Source organism: Archocentrus centrarchus, chromosome 19, assembly GCF_007364275.1.
Source record: "Archocentrus centrarchus isolate MPI-CPG fArcCen1 chromosome 19, fArcCen1, whole genome shotgun sequence".
Lineage (NCBI taxonomy): Eukaryota > Metazoa > Chordata > Actinopteri > Cichliformes > Cichlidae > Archocentrus > Archocentrus centrarchus.
Genome location: NC_044364.1, coordinates 13,426,468 through 13,441,151, shown reverse-complemented (window position 1 = coordinate 13,441,151; position 14,684 = coordinate 13,426,468).

The following is a 14,684-nucleotide window of genomic DNA, read 5'->3' as shown; positions in this document are numbered from 1 at the left end:
TCGGTTTGAGTTCAGTGAGGGCCATGCTCTCAGGTTCAGGATGTGTAAAGGTAGTTACTGCTTCTCCGAGTCCACAAAATATGCCTCTGTTTAGAAAACTAGACTAAATTTCATATGAACTGTTAGACAGTCTATCCACGAAATACAGCAATGAAAATGCTCCACCATGATCAATGATGGTTTGAGTGCCCTATCAAGCAAATGTTAAATATAAAATAAAAGTCCCAGACATAAAAGTATAGTCTTAATAGTCTGAATTAGGCTACAAGGATATTTAATATAAATAGCTGATATAATAGCCCCCATTCGTTCGAAGTAAAATCCTCTGGTCTTATGTGATTTGTATTTATTTTTAAATTTGAATTTCTCAGAGATGAAGAGGAGCAGGCAGATTTTGAAGTATATTTTACACTGAGAACTCAGAGAGTGTAAAATATACACAGAGTGTACTCACAGAGTGAACCGAGAAATAGAGAAAAGGATATTTAAATTCTGACTTAAAGGCTGTAAATAGTCCAAAATAGGAGACCGCACTTCTGAAATTATCACCCATATGGTAATTGTTGAACCAGCACGAGACCTGGCTGTATGCCAGTGCTGTTTGCTCCACTGAAAAACATTATTCCTTGCCCTTTGATGTATACTACATTAGCCATGCAATGCACTTGGATATAGTTTAAGGCAGGGATAGGAGTCAATCTACACTCAATTTACAGTAAAACAATAGTACAAGTTAGGTGTGCAGCTTGGCTTTTACTGAAATTCTTGGACTTTACTTTGATGCATCGTCAATTGTCACTTCTGACGAGTAAACATCTTCCTCGGCTGTTTCGGTTCTGTGAAAAGAGCAGAGTTCCTTTGATATTCGATGCACCACAATGTGCACCTGCCTGTCACATGAACGAATCAACAGCGTACATCCATGATCAACACACACTGCAAGCTGTGTCGGCCAGAGCCCAGCCTCCACATCATACATAGCAGCCTTTAACCTTCAGAACTTCAAAGCTCTGAAGGCTAAAGAGAGATGTATTGTGCAAGTGTCCTGGCTCTAACATACTTGTCCTCCTTTCCTTTCAATAGGCCTCCAGTTACATATTTGGCAAATACATTCTGATAACATTTTTATTCAGCCTGAAGGTTTATAAAATTAAAGCCCCCCCCCCCCCCCCCCCCCCCCCCCCCCCCCCCAAAAAAAAAACAATAACCCACAACAACAAACAAATAAAAAAACAAAAACAAAACTGTATTATGGCTTAAAAACAAACAAAAAAAAACAAAACACTGCACTATATTAACATATAATACTTTGCTATATGATAAATTATCAAAGATCTGACCTGGATCTTAATTTATGTATTTTAACATGTCATAAAACATTGCTGCAGTAATGGTGCCATTTTGTTTTTTCTTCTTTTTTTTTTGCCTCTCTGCTATAAAATGAAATTTTTAGTTGAAAAACTAAAGACCAGTTTTTCAAGATTTTAGCCTTTTCTTCAACTTCGGTGTCAGACTTTTCCTCGTAATTTCAGTGCAGCTTTTCATTAAATCAATCAAAACTCTGCTTTTCTTGAATTTTAAATTGTAAGTTTCCAAACTGAAACAAGAGCACATTTGTTCCCCCCCGCCCGTGCCTCCCCGCCTTTCCTCTACATGCTCGGTCAAGTTCACATCTTTGGTTTTCCTCCTGTGATTTCAGTCCAGCCATTCATTTATCAAGTAATTTATTCATACATTTATTTGAAGCATCGCTCAACAGCATCTGACCCTGGTGCCCCACCATCCAACTCTCCCTTCCGAGACAGAGCACAAGTGGTCCCTGAAGAGTGAGGGAATGCAGGTCAGAGGCAGCGTATACTTGGGGAGGAAGGAGGGTGGTGGGGGGGCACAATTTTCAAAATGTGCCAGCGTTAAGCGGGTAATCATAATGTGATAGTGCTCTAGCTGCTGGGGTCATGTATGCTTATGAATGTTAAGGAGGACTGTTTTAAAGGCCTTCAAAATTACCCCTGATATCAAACACTGACCTTTTGTAGAGTATCCAACATGCTATGATGATTAGAATTACAATGTGTGCAGTTTTTGCCAAATTTCAAATCAGGAAATGCTAACCCCCCAAAACTGCCCTCTATTCATGTAAAAACAAAACAAAAACAAAAAACAATCTATAGCTATATATAGATGTATAGATACAGATATTGATCTATAGAAAGCTAGATAGCTGGATAGAACTGGATGTACCAGAAGTTGTGATAGTAGTTGGAAAGATATACCCCATTAAACATCAACACACGTTCACTGTCAGCATGGGTGTTAACCAGAAGTAACTAAATTATCTCTCATTTGACATGGAGAGTCAGCACTGTCGCAAGGTTACCAATTAAGCTCCGTGTGTCTTTAAAGTTTGCTCAACAGATCAAAATCTTATGCTGCTATGTTGCACTTTAAATTAAAATACAAAAAGAGTTATAGATCTATTTATAATATTCAGCATCACCTTGTTTCTTTCTCTCTATTTTTTTTTTTCCCTTCACAGTAATCCAGCCTTCAAATGCTATGAAACTGGGGCTTGGAAGTTAGAATACACAAGACTTTGTCACCAATGAAAACTTTCAGTTAACTCGACGAAGCACACATCCAAGGAGTTCAGCTCTTATCAGAGAGCAGGATAATTGTTGAAACAGGTGTAGCTGTCGAAGTGTCAGCGTGCCTCTCTCTGTGTTCTGGTCCCCGAACCAACCTCCGCCTATGACTCCATCTCATAAGTCTTTCAGACAACCTTGGTGTGATTTCTTGACAAAAGCGCGCTTGCTCTCAAGGTGCACTCGAGAGCGATGTAAAAAAGGACAAAGACAGAGCCTGAGAGAAGATAGGAGAAGAAATGATTTCTTCTCTAATTATGCAAGAAAAAGAGACTTTGTGAAGATAAAGTTGGGTGACACAAGGGCATATTGAGGGACACGCTCACTTTAGGAAGATTTTTCAAAGTGGGAGGCACAAATGGATGTTTGTGCTATAAGCTATTGCTGCTAATTGGTACAAACTTAATGAATGCAGGGTGCTGTGTGGAGACAGATGCTTTGTGCAATGTGGCAGATTTCAGTAGCTGCGCGTCTCTCTCCATCGCTGGAACATCAAGAAGAGGAGAACATTTGGCAGGTCACGAAATTATGCGAGGAAAAGGGGAAGCCCGAGAAAAAAAAAATGTAAACAGTTGTTTATTTTTTCGTTAATTTATGGGTGACAGTGTGTATGTGTACATTTGCGTGTGTGTGTTGAGTGTGAGAGTTAGCAGTTCTTGAGCGCTTGTCTATTTGTTTGAGCCATCGCTTTTGTTTTGGCTTTCTTGCCTCGCCAGCTCTGTGGCTCTCAATTAGCGTGCAAGCCTCAGGGACCTAATTAACCAGTTCAATTAATAAATAATTTTCTTAAAAATCCCATACAAGCCATTCTGACATTTGTCAGCCACTCAGGAGCTGTTGTGTGTGTGAGAGAGAGAGAAAAAGAGAGGGAAAAAGAGAGGAAAAAGGACAGAATGATTAGCTTGTTTGCAAGCTCTGCTTATCCCCCAGGTGGCTTGATGCAGGGGACAGTGCTGTGTGTGTGTGTGTATGTGTGTGTGTGTGTGTGTGTGTGTGTGTGGCTGGATGGAGAGGGGCTTACTCGCAGTGCTGGACCCCATAGCAGAGGAGGGCCCCCATGACCTTTTATCGAGTGTCCAATCAATAATGTGCGAGCGTCCATCTCTTTGAGTTGCAGCCTGAGCCTGGGCTTCTGAAGACCTGTGGCCAGCAGCAAAGCAGGATGGGAACAGGCTACACAGTGGGGCAAAAGAGTCCTTGGGGGGCCACGAGTGGAACAGAACCAACCGCCTCATGTCATTTACTCATAATGATGTCTTCCTTTGGTTGAAAAGGGAGGGGTGCATGGGATGGAGGAGGGGGCAGTGTCCCCCTCCTCCACTAGACACTGCAGATTTAGGCTCTCTCTTCCTTTGTCTGAACGGTGAAAGCATCCTCTTTGGTCTGTCACCAGGCTCTGTGATTAAGCAGTAGAAACAGACCCCGGCTTTTTTCGCATTAGAATCCCATTTAGTGGTTCTTATCATAGGCGTCTATCTGGTCACATGTTGGGATAGAGTTATATTTCATTGTTTCGTGAACTGTAACGCATATTCCCTTGTGGGCACAATTGGACAGATGTGCTTGTTTAATTTGTAGCATTATCTCAAAACATCGACTTTACAGGATCCGGTTGTCACCGCCAAAGAGGCAGCACTGATGGATCTGACTGTGTACTAGTGTTCATTAAACACACTCCAAACGGCCTTCAAACCGACTCTATTAGTGGCTGCCTCTAGAACAAGAGGCGTCTGAATGCAATTTTTGACCATGAAATGCTCTTTAAGCAGATGAACGAGACTTGAAAGATGAGCGGGACTTGAAGTTTCCTTTTTTTTTTTTTTTTGAAAATGCCAGTGAGGAGTCAATCACTGGATATCAAAGCAGCGGGGGGACGCACAAGAAAATCCAGTGATAATAATACGTAAGGCTTCCCACACCCACTGAAGCCTGCTAAGATGGCCATCACAAGTATGAGCGTCGACACAAAGAGCAGACATCGGCCTTTCAGCAAGCAGCTAGCTGTCGCTCTGTATTAGCTGCAGGCATACGACGACAGTTTACATTGAATTGAGATCCTGTTTGTCACGTAGCTGAGCAGGAAGAGACCAGAGACTTGTTCAAGATACTTGGCTGACCCACACTGCCTACAGCAGGCAACATATGGCTCCCTGGTCTGGCATTGTCTTGTTTATTATGTATGCTGCAATTTATTTCTGCACTGTTCTACTGAGAATACCCACACAAAATGAAGCTGCCTGACTAAGTGAGAAATATATTCTGGCAGCCAGATAAGATAAAAAAGTGAGTTAAATATACCAGCAGACAAATAACTATTAAAGTCTGCATGTTCATATTAAGCATCATCTGTGGTAGTCATTCCTCATCACAGCTGAGCTAGAGAGATTTCAGCCTATCGATCGGTAAAAGTAAGTGTGTGAAAGAGAGTATGAGTCAAAAGGGGATCTGAAGGTGGGCTGACAGATGCAATACACATGGAGGACCGAAAGATGGAGAGATCACTTTTGTTCTCTGTCAGGTTTGACCGAGGCCTTCTCTGCTCAGAGGTGACTGTTGCACTTTCTGGTGCCCTCTAACACCCCCCTGAGATCCATCCACTCAACTCCACTGCCTCTACTTTGATGCAAAGGGGGGGTGTGGGGGGGAGGTTATTGTGTAAATATTTTGCTTGAGCATTTGAGCATCTTAATCTTCCATAAGGTGATCTTTGGAGTGGAGCAACATGGGGTGCTGATGTTCAGAGGAGCTCCCAGTTGTAGAAAGAAAGAGGGAGCGAAAGAGACAGAGAAGGGAGGGAGAGGAAAAAGAAGAAGGTCTGTGTACTTGCTAGAGTGCTGGGAGCTAGAGTTCACTACGGGGGCGTAAGTGTGTCAAGAAGAGCGCTTTTCCCCCATCCGCAAGCCCCGGGCCCTCTCCACAACATTAAAAAGCATAAACAGTCAATACTGAATGTAACTCAGAGAAAGAGCAAGAGAGGGAGCGTGGAAAAAAAAGAAACAAGTACGAGAACGCAAGGGTGTTTCAAGCGTTACACAACATAGTGAGATCAGAGAAATGGAGGCTGGGCTATAGTGTATAGTTGCAAAGCTTTCTGATGGAGGAAGGGAGCCTCTCCAAGTGAATCATTCATTGCGGGCGGCAGGGGTGTAAATATGAAGGGGAGGGTTGAAGGAGAGCGGGATCAAGGAAATGCACACCTGGTGCAAGACAGGGGTCAGATTGGCCCTACACAAAAGGAAACGAAAGAGAAAAAGAGAATGAGTTGTTTGGCATACCTCCGTTTAGACAGCAGCAGTGCTTCTAACGGCGCACTTGTGCAAAGCAGGACAGAATGGAGTAGGTAGAAGGTGCATATGGTGGTAGGCTGTCTGTGTCGATACACATGCTGAAAACACATGCCTTCTATGCCGATGAGAGGGAGGCTCGTCCTATTTATTTAAAAAAAAAAAAAAGACTTTCAAACGTTCAACATTTTAGACTTCCAGTTTTGAGATGTGAGGGCTTGTTTATCTGCGGCACATTGTTCTTGCTCATAATCGCTCAAGAGTCTCAATCAGTCACTCCCTCTCTCCGTCTCTCACAAGTTTTTCAAACGATATCTCCCAAACACTCGACACCTGGCTGGCTGACTTCAGAGCTGAAATCAGCGGAGAAGTCTGCGTGTCTCAGTCTTTTTTTTAATCATCCATTCAGTCACTCCTCACATGTTCAAGCCTATGCATTCGGGGAGATCTTCCTCTATAGACAGATCATAAAGATGCAGAGCTTACTGGAAAGCAGGTGTGGGCAGGTTGGGGACATGCGAATTACTTGTATGTTTGTGATTAAAACGGCCTCTCTTTTTTCTTTAAGCAACTTGAATGCTTGCCATTAATTTATAGTCCTAAAAGGAGATCTAAAGTGTGAATACTAAAGGACTGTCACTGTACTTACTGGAAAACTGTTTCCTTAAAATCTTTCAAGTTGCAACAAAAAGTGCATGTGGCAGTGTGTTTATTTCCAAGGTTTATACAGAACTTATGAACCGGTGGATTCCTCTAAAAACCAAGGACATTCAGACCACATACTGTTTTCTCCTTGAGAGAATGTTCTCCTGGTTTATGGCCAAACAAAAGTTGCTTCGGTGCAAAGTACTGTTTGAGCCACTTCCCTGCCAGAGCAAGACTCCATATTTTAAACATTTGGAGGAGGAAACAATATCTATGAAAAGTGTGAAATTTGATTTCTACCCCACGGAATAGGCCGTTTCCTTCTGTTGTCAAACAGAATGACTAAACATGCTCATTCACATGCTCCCATGGTAGGACGTTATTAATTTATCACTTCAGAGTTATCTGTGCTCTCTCCTCACACACACACACACACACACACACTTTGGAACACGTTTGCTTCTCGATGATTGACAATGTGATAAATTTTATTTGAATATGGCTGACATGAATTATGTAACCATAGAGACTGGTGGCTTTGTTGCTTCCCTCTTGCTCTTCGCTTTTCCTCCAAGATAACATACAGTTGATAATTTACAGTAGAACACATTCTGAAACTATAAAGAAAGATATAGCGACAATGCCCCACAGAGAACAAAACAGTGCTTCAGTGCAACCAGCTGAGCTGATTGTGAGAGCTGCAGAGAAGAGGAGAAGCAGAAAGTTCATATTGTGGCAATACTGCAATAAGATTAGGTGGTTGACACTTTGACACTGCTCTGATGGTAGCGATGAGGTCTCAGAGGAATGGGTTAGGCCAAAAGAAGAGAAAAATAAACACAAATGAAAGGAAAAAAAATCAGCACAGCACCCACCGTATCTGATGTTGATAGCTGTGGCGAAAGACTATCTTTGAAAGGCTTGAGGGAAGTGACAATACAGTATGTTTTTTCCTTGTTGCTGCTCTTCCAGGCGGTTAACAAAAAAAAAAAAAAACCTTGTCTGATTGGTCTGAAAAGACTGTCAAATGTCAAGCAGTTATCAAACAGGAGACATGTTTTCTTTTAAAAAGATATGAGCAGAAGGAAAAGCCTAACCTTTCAGCAAGTGAGTGGAAGTCACTCAGCCCATCATGTGCGGTACTCTACACAAGCAAAACCCTCGCTCTTTACAAGGCTTACACTTTCCCCTCTGATTCAAATCCGTGGCTGCTGACACAAGTTGTCGATGGTTGAAATAAATGGAACTCTAAAAATACCCAGTTCTGGGGAATTATTTATTGGTAGCTTGCAACCGAGGGAACAACAAAAAAAAAGAGGCCAAACTAACATTCACACATAAAAAAAAGGAGTTTTCCTAAGTCATTCTACAGTAAGTAACCCTCACAGAACTCAAGTGTTTCCCTCAATTCAAGGTCACTTTTAGATCTCAAAATTCTGCAAGGTCCTTACTGCAGGACGCGCTTGCTCTTCTGTCTCATGTTTACATCTCAATACGGCCCGTGCAGGATTTCACAGCACCATCAACGACCCAGACTGACAGTAACAACTTGCTTAACACTGCATATACAGTTGTATTTTGGTGTTCCAGTTCCTGCGTCTGACGTTGTTTAACTCCCTTCGCATGGAGCCGCACTTGTATGAAAAGAGAGATGGGACGTTTTTGTCCTTGATTTTCAAAGCGGTGAGACTTGTTAATGCCCTCGTTTTTATGTAAACCACTGAATCAATCATCATCGCTCTGTTGTACCGTTCAAACAAACTTCTGCACAACTTTCACATGAACCTACAGTTCTGCTCTCATTATTTTTTGATTTTATTCGGAGAAAGTCTGCGCTTTGTGCTCGCTGCACAGGGAGGTCAGAGATCAGGCTGGAGCTGGCAGCGATTCAGTGTCTTGCTCAAAGACACTTTAGCAGACTGGATGCTCTGCTGTGGGCCCTAAGCTCAGCTGTACTTGCCCTGCAACCCCAACACTGGCAGTTGAATATGAATCTCAAAGACTGAATATTTTTATCTTGTACTTTTATTCTTGGGCTCTATAAAAAGGCAGAGTAATCAGTGACTTTAATCTTTGAATAGGAAATTACAACATCCCTAAAAATGCTTAATCTGACCTGCAATGCAGCTTCACAATAGCTTGAGCGAGATAATTACTTAAGGAAGCCAACAGAAGCATCTCGTGTATCTGCCAAGTATTTAAAAAAACAACAAAAAACAATATTTCTGTGCATCCCTTTGGCTTCAAAACAAAATGCATCGCTGGGGATGGAAACAGAGGAGAGAAAGAGGATGGAGGTTCGTTGTCACGCTCTCCTCCATCTATTAGCTGGTGCATCACACCAGGTGAAGAGTTTTCTTTCTGAAGATGGCATTGTTGAGTCTTGAATTGACTCATATCCATTATTGCATCTATGAACACTGCAAAGAAAGAGGATTTTTTGCATTCTTCCACCAGATCCTGGCAGTATCGAGCTTTTATTTAAAGAAAGAAAAAAAAAACTACTGCAGACAAGGCCGCAAGCATCACATCTTCAATTTCAAACAAAGGTGAGTCCAGGACAAACTCTGTACTTTGGAATTTCTCTGCATTGAAGGGAGGTGATAATGAACATTAATATGTACAGCTGGCTCTTTATACAACTCTTGCTGTGCTGCCTTTGGTGTCCTGTTGAGAGAGTGTCTAAGCAGTGTACCATCAATAGCAGGGAACAAAGCTAGAGAAAATATCAAGTCTTTTTCCACAACTGCCTCCCTGCCTTGCTCTGCCTTAAGATTAATCTAATTTGGTCTTTATTGAGAAATGGGTAAGAGCAGTTTTGTTTTATTTATGTATGTTTTTTCCTCCTCTGCTCCTTTCCTTTGTTGCTTCTCCTCGGCTGCCTCTGACAAAAGACAACCAGCCTGCCAAGCCCGGTGTTGCTCTGGGACGGACCTGTCAATCACTCCTGACGGCACCCTGACAACATGTACGTTAAAATTTCAAACGGGACTCAAAGGCGGCGCGTGACAGCCGAGCCTTTGAAAGTGGCTGTAGCGCTCGGCGACAGCCAGAGGAGTACGGATGGAAAACAAACTAGAAAACAACAGTGCGAAGGGAAAAGAGAAAGAGAGTCAGAGACTGAGAGGGAAAGGAAAAAAAAAACAAAAGTTAAAAGTAAAACAGTGAAGAATGTGGGTCTTGATGATGGGAACTGGCATTAGTTTCTCCCTTAGTGTATCATTGTTTTTTAATTTGGTTGAAACTCCCATGAGTGGAGCTTTCGGTCTTCCAGGGACCGTGCTGAGGGCCCGTTCTCTCCGCAGTCCAGGGACAGCAGCGTCTCTCTCCTGCTCCTCTGAGGCCTCAGTCAGATCAAGTCAAGCCTCTTATGCATCTCACTGCTACCCTTCAACACAAAACAACTGTGCACGAATCTTAATAATATTCTTGATTCCACCTCACATACATGCTCTCCGTGGCTGCAATTAATTCCCAGTAGAAAAGGAAAAACCAGTGTTTTTCACTGAGATATGTATAGAATTCATAAATCTGAAACATATAACCTTCAATACAGACTAGAAAAAAAAAACAATTCAGTTTGGATTCTTACTCCACTATCCCAAAAATCACCAGGACAAAATCCTTTTAAAACAACATATCTGTAACAACCCTTTGCTCACGAGCAAACAAATGCCATATGGAGTAAAATGTGCACATACGAGCTTAAGGATGCACTTTTAAATGATCACCTGCCACACCACACAGACAGAAGCCACCACCAACCTCTTTAACACGGCTAAATGAACAGTGTAAATGGCCTACAACACAAAGGCCCGGGCTGTGCCAGACCCTATGGGAGAACTGCCATCTCTGCAGTCCTGCAGTTTTTGCACTGATCCTTCAGTCAGCATCCACATCTGCAGTTCAAAAACACACAGTGGCTTGAAACTGCTACAAAGCTAACTGTTCATTGTCTATCTGAGACTTTGTTTGACCATGCTGTGTGGGTGTGTGTGAGTGCACGCGTATGTGTGTGTTTGTGTGCGTCTAGTCAAAGTTTGTTTGAAACTAGCATTCTAAAAACAACTCTACAGTGTGTGTGTGTGTGTGTGTGTGTGTGTGTGTGTGTGTGTGTACAGCAAATATGTGTGTTACTTCTACAAACAAGCGGACACGCAGCAAGTGTGCTGGGACACAGGTCATGTCAGCCTGTTAGTGATTTTATAAACTTCTCCCCTGGTAGAGCCATGCTGGACCACTGATAGGCGTCAGTACAGACAGGAGTCGTGGCAGTGACACACACATGAATTTGCGCCATTGTCTAACTCATGTGTATATACTTGTGAGTCCAAGCTTACCTATTAATGTATAGATGCAAGCAAACAAACACACATAGAAGCAGCTCTGAGATATGGCTGTTGTATAAAGGACTTAAAACAGCCACGAGGCAGCCAGATAATGCTTTAGCTTCCAGTGCCCTCTAGTGCTTGGAACTGATTGGCAAATATCTTCTGAAACTGGCCAACTGTTAAAACAAACTGAGCCCTACTGAAAAGTCCTAGTATAGCAGAAAAACAGATCTATGTATCTGTAAATATATTAATATAGTTTAGAAATATGTTGTCTTTTGATAAAATGGCAATTTGCAATTCCTTTATAAATACGCCATTAACAAGGGAAGGTAGGCAGGATTTTCAAATAACAATGAATGTATATATAAATATGGTCAGTGTACATATATTTAAATCTAATAACCACATTTCAAGCAACAGATTAATAATAGATTAATATTATAAAACATCTGTGTCAATTGTTTTAATGGCTTTTAGTATGTAAAATATTTTTTAAAGTTTTACAAGAGTCATTTTTTACTTGCATAAAATTAATAGTCTAAGGTCTACAAATGATTTTGAATTTCTAAATCAAACTTATTTTTTTTAAAAACACAAATTAGTAATTTAAACAAAAAAAAAAAGCTGGCTCTTCATGAAGAAACCTGGTCCATCAATTCAGTTTACAAGATTTAACTAATTTTAATTTATATTTACCCTTCAAAAAGGCCGATTGTTACAGGATTTGGTTTCGATTACTGCAGCATTAGAAAATAAAATAATCAAAATAAGCTTTCACTTTCTTTGTTATATGTTAGGGTGAGAAAATCTCTTAATCAGATGAGCCCGAATCTCGTTTAGATTTCAGTAACTTAAATGCCACCCATAGCTGTAAGCAGTAACACAATAACACTCTGAAAAGTGTTTACTAAGTACAATACTTTGTTTAAATTGAGTTTAATGGAGAACAGTGATCTAGGACTTGGGTTATTTTAAACCATGAGCTCTTAAGCAAACGAGTGTGTCAGGACAAAAAAATAGACCCTGTTATTATGCTCTTTGTTGTCTCTTATTCATGTGCACGCAAGCACGCACGCACGCGTGCGCATGCACATACGCACAAATATCTAAAAGAAAATCAAGGTGCCCAAAAATGCAATGTTATTTGCTCGATCATGAAACTCATAGTTTTATACTTTTTTTCTTTCTAATAGTTTTCATGAAACTTATATAGTTGTATCTCTCTTTTTGTCTTCAGTTTCTTTATCCTTTGAAATGATTGAATTCCTTCAGTCTGTCCTAGTTTTTGACACATTTCTATTGCAGGTATACAGATTGTTAGGTCGTTAAAACATGTTCTTAAACTGCTTGACGTAACATTATATAAGCCAAAAAGTAATTCGATTCAGAAGTTTAAATAAATCAGATTCATTAAACTTGACATACAATAGCCAAAGCAAATATAGTCTAATATGTTAAAGGTCAGCTGGGGCTGCCACCTTTCAGCAATTGGATCCTCCATGTGAGGATATTGACGTAGCTTTATATACTGCCTAATTTAATAATAATAGTAATGAAAGGGTTTAGTAAATGATATGCATGTATTTTTGTGCATGCATGATAAAGCTGGCAGAGGTGGGATTTGAGAGGCACCTCAAAGCTATGATTATCCTGAGTGCCTCTGCCCAATAATGTTACCTGCTGGGACAGCAGCACTGCTCCTCTAAATAAATTGCAAGTGGCCTTGGGCAATAAGAGGAACCCTCCTTTGATCTGCCTGACTGCCAACGAGGAAAATGTGCAGGCAGTCAATCAAGCTCTTAAGGCTTTGCAACAATGGAGCTGACCCCACTTTATTATTTATTTTCTAAATTGATGTATTTCATTATCACAAGGTGTCTACTTGGTGGGGTAGCAGGGCTGGAGGAGAGAGGGGGAGCAAAATGATCAATAATTGATATGTGGTGTGAAAAAGCTGATTTGCTGCCTCTCCTCTGGTGCACTTGTCACTAGCTGTTGTCAGAACACATTTGCTTTGATGACAAATTTGAAGAAGTGAACAACAGCATCACATCTTATTATAAATTTAGTGAGTTGGTGAAAGGCACGGGGGCCTTCTCGCTGAGGCTCTGTTTGTTCAGGGCGCTCTGGAGGAATGACTACCAAGCTCTGAGGTGAGTTACAGTCTTGTAAGCAAAGAGATGAGAGGGGGGTTGAACTTTTTTGTCATGTGTCAGTAAACAGCGTGACTTGTTTGAAAGGCACCTGGATTACAGGGTGAAAAGTTGCTCTTTAAACCTTTAAAGCTCTGGGATACGGGAGACATGCCACGTCAAAAACAAAGTGTGGAGATGAGGAGTGAGAGCAGCTAAAAGCTATCACTCCCCAAAGTGCGTCTGCTGAGAGACGAAGGAGTTGTCCTGCTTTTCACAGAGTTTGGGTCATGGTGGAGCATCTCAACGTGATTTAGTCAAATAAAGAAAGATGCTGGGTTGGTTTAGTCAGAACAGATTTGCTGAAAAAAAAAAAGTAAAATATATAGATAATAGAAAAGTGATACAAAAAACCCTCTGAGCTCAAATTTAATGTATGAGCACAAGATAAAAAGAAACATGGTATAAATGTTCAAGTGTGACCCAGGTGTGAAAAGAATTGCCACAGTGGATGGAAGAAGGTCATAAAAAAGGTCATTAAAAAGGCATAAAATACTGTACAGTACCTCTTCTTTTACAGTTGTAACTTACAAATCACCTGTAGGCCATCAGAATCAAACTAAAAAGAAATCTCTATGGTGATTTTATTGCTGAGAGAAGTTCTTAATTAGCCTACATTTAAATTACATGTAAAGTGTGAAGATTTACTACAAACTTTAAAACTAAATCCTGATGGAGAACAGTTCGACACAAAGTCTCACAGAAAGGAAAACAAACATATCAACAATTCAACATAATTGACAGCTGCATCCATTTGCTCATTCCAAGCACCCCCCCCCCCCACCCCCCCTCCTGCTTTTCCACTCTGTTCTTCCAACACCATTTCCTCTTTTAATTATCCCCCAGCAAAAAAGATGGAGCACATCAGACGCATCGCGGTAAATCCTGGCCCTGGCACGGGCTCACAGTGGCTCCTGCGTCTGGCAATCCCGATAGAGCCTGTGCGCTGGCAGTGACAAGACAGGGAGGATGCCTGGAGATTTTCTGACAGAAAGAATGGAGAGGATGATCTCTCAGCAAAAGAGAGGTCCTCATTCTACTCCCAGCGTGGGAGGCATTTTGGCAAGCGCTTTCCCATCATACCACATTTTCAGCACCAGATTAGCCAGTTCTCAGGAGCAAAACTCACATAGAACCCTTGTTTACACCTCTGTACCATAGTGTTTTTGTAATGACTGCTTAGTAAAAGAGCACATTGGAGGCATGCGAGCACAGCTGCTCTCCTATCTCTCCCAGCAACATTTTAGGGGTGACACTTATTGTATGTAGCAGGGTCAGAGAGACTATGGTCTGGATTAAGGGAATATGATTTGTTTCATATTGAAAGAAGTCTCCTCTGACTCAAAAATGTGTTTTACTGACTGAATTGCTCATTCAGATTCTAATTAGGTATCAGCAACACGAATGGGTTTTGCTTTTGGAAGCCAGATAGATGAAAAAGGTTGCAAGTTAACTAGTGTTGGGCTGCTATCTGTCAAAGTTTCTCCTCTATCCGTGGGGTGCACATCACTCACAGAGGTCCCCAACTGGCAGTCGTTCTGTGGGCTAATGGTGTCGTCATCTCCCATGCGATTACACAGATTGCGC